Source organism: Lepidochelys kempii, chromosome 1 (assembly GCF_965140285.1).
Source record: "Lepidochelys kempii isolate rLepKem1 chromosome 1, rLepKem1.hap1, whole genome shotgun sequence".
NCBI lineage: Eukaryota > Metazoa > Chordata > Testudines > Cheloniidae > Lepidochelys > Lepidochelys kempii.
This window is the reverse complement of record NC_136380.1, coordinates 107,376,667-107,379,393: the sequence shown is the minus strand read 5'-3', so window position 1 is coordinate 107,379,393 and position 2,727 is coordinate 107,376,667.

The following is a 2,727-nucleotide window of genomic DNA, read 5'->3' as shown; positions in this document are numbered from 1 at the left end:
CAGTCTAGAAGATACCATCAGAGATGCTTAGTTTTGCAGTTCTCAAACTGTGGATTTATGTCTCCAGAAAGAACATGCTTGTTAACAGCAAAAATGTTTTTAAATAAAATAAATAAATAGAGGTGAGAAATAACAGACCACAACCTTATTGTCCCTCTGCAAATTTGTGTACACAGAGTCAATCCCTTACCTCTCTCTAAAAGTGCAAAGCTTCAAAAAGTTCAATGAATAGAAGATTGTTGGGGGCAGAATAGATCTGGACAAAGAGAAGAAGTCTGGAGATAAATGTGAGAAGGGAGGGACAGGCAGTGGAAGTCTTGAGTTCTGAGTGTAGCCTTCATTGATTTGAGATCTACCATACCACTCTCACTAGAAGGGAAAACTTATAATGGCAGCAGGCCGTAAGAGAGACCCAGTTTGGGAATAAGAACCATTCAAGAAATATATGTTTGCTGATGATGTTTTAAAGAAAGTCACACCAGTGAACTGGTGGAAGTCACTTAAGCACTTGGATTCAGGGACTGTTGAAGTGATAATCTCACTTTTAACAGCAGTACCTTCTTCTATTGGTGTAGAAAGAATATTTTCTTCCTTTCCAGAATACATAATGTTGTCATTTTAGTTAAATAAAAATTTAAATGTCTGTCTAGTGATGTTCTCCTCCTAATACAACATGGCAAGAAAATCCTCCAAATATTAATTAACCTGTTGAATTGGAGATATTTATGAAGTCATTGGGAGGTGAACTACCTACTTCAATTACCTTTGGTAAATGAAATAACCAAACCATCATTCATTTTCTGATATAGCCGTAAAACTAATCTGAAAAGTTTTCAAAATAAATCACTTTAAAAATGAAACCTACATCTATCTTTGAGTTGTGAAGACTATGTATTAAGGTTATAACAACCAACAAGAATGCATTTTATGTAGAAATCCATTATTAAATTGAGGCTTCCTGACCAGTGATTTAAATCAGGATTTAAATCAAATTCACCCTGCATTTACGGCCAGTTGAATGCACAGTATTCTTCATCAGAATTCTCTGAAACGTAACTGGTTCCATCACATATCCTATTATTGGTGCTCAGATTTACAGTCAGTCAGAATCATAGAAGATTAGGGTTGGAAGAGACCTCAGGAGGTCATCTAGTGCAACCCCCTGCTCGAAGCAGGGCCAACACCAACTAAATCATCCCAGCCAGGGCTTTGTCAAACTGGGGTTAAAAATCTCTTAGGTTGGAGATTCCACCACTTCCCTAGGTAACCCATTCCAGTGCTTCACCACTCTACTAGTGAAATAGTTTTTCCTAATATCCAAGCTAGACCTTCCCCACTGCAACTTGAGATCATTGTGCCTTCTTATCATAGAATATCAGGGTTGGAAGGGACCTCAGGAGGTCATATAGTACAACCTCCTGCTCAAAGCAGGACCAATCCCCAATTTTTGCCCCAGATCCCTAAATGGCCCCCTCAAGGATTGAACTCACAACTTTGGGTTTAGCAGGCCAATGCTCAAACCACTGAGCTATCCCTTCTTCTGTCATCTGCCACCATTGAGAACAGCTTAGTTCCATCCTCTTTGGAACCTCCCTTCAGGTAGTTGAAGGTGCTATTAAATCCCCCCCCCCCCTTCTGCAGACGAAATAAGCCCTGTTCCCTCAGCCTCTCCTCATAAGCCATGTGCTCCAGCCCCCTAATCATTTTAGTTGCCCTCCGCTGGACTCTCTCCAATTTGTCCACATCCTATCTGTAGTGGGACGCCCAAAACTGGACGCAATACTCCAGATGTGGCCTCACCATTGCCCAATAGAGGGGAATAATCACTTCTGTGAATCTGCTGGCAATGTTCCTACTAATGCAGCCCAATATGCCGTTAGCTTTCTTGGCAACAAGGCACACCGTTGACTCATATCCAGCTTCTTGTCCACTGTAATCCCCAGGTCCTTTTCTACAGAACTGCTGCTTAGCCACTCAGTCCCTAGTCTGTAGCAGTGCATGAGATTCTTCCATCCTACATGCAGGACTCCGCACTTGTCCTTGTTGAACCTCATCAGATCTCTTTTGGCCCAATCCTCCAATTTGTCTAGGTCACTCTGGACCCTATCCTTACCCTCCAGCGTATCTACCTCTCCCCACATCTTAGTGTCATCCGCAAACTTGCTGAGGGTGCAACCCATCCCATCATCCAGATCATTAATGAAGATCTTGAACAAAACCGGCCCCAGGACCAACGCCTGGAGCACTCCACTTGATACCGACTGTCAACTGGATATCAAGCCGTTGATCACTACCCGTTGAGCCCGACGATCTAGCCAGCTTTCTAGCCACCTTATAATCCATTCATCCAATCCATACTTCCTTATCTTGCTGGCAAGAATACTGTGGGAGACCGTATCAAAAGCTTTGCTAAAGTCAAAGTATATCACGCCCACCGCCTTCCCCATATCCACAGAGGCAGTTATCTCAGAAGCCTGAAGGAGATTGGACAGAAGAACAGTTTCAGACCCTCCACAATATTAACGCCACAAGAGTATAGGTGGAAGAGATATAATTAAATTGGTACCCAGACAGTCCAAATAAGAGAGTCCCATAGGATTTTTAATTTTCCTTCTCTCCCCCAAAACAATTTGAAAGAGTGTGCACATGTGGTAATGAAGGTTCCATTTCTGAGCAAAATTGAAATTAAACCTGTTAGCTAATATGAACGTAAAATCATTTTAAAGA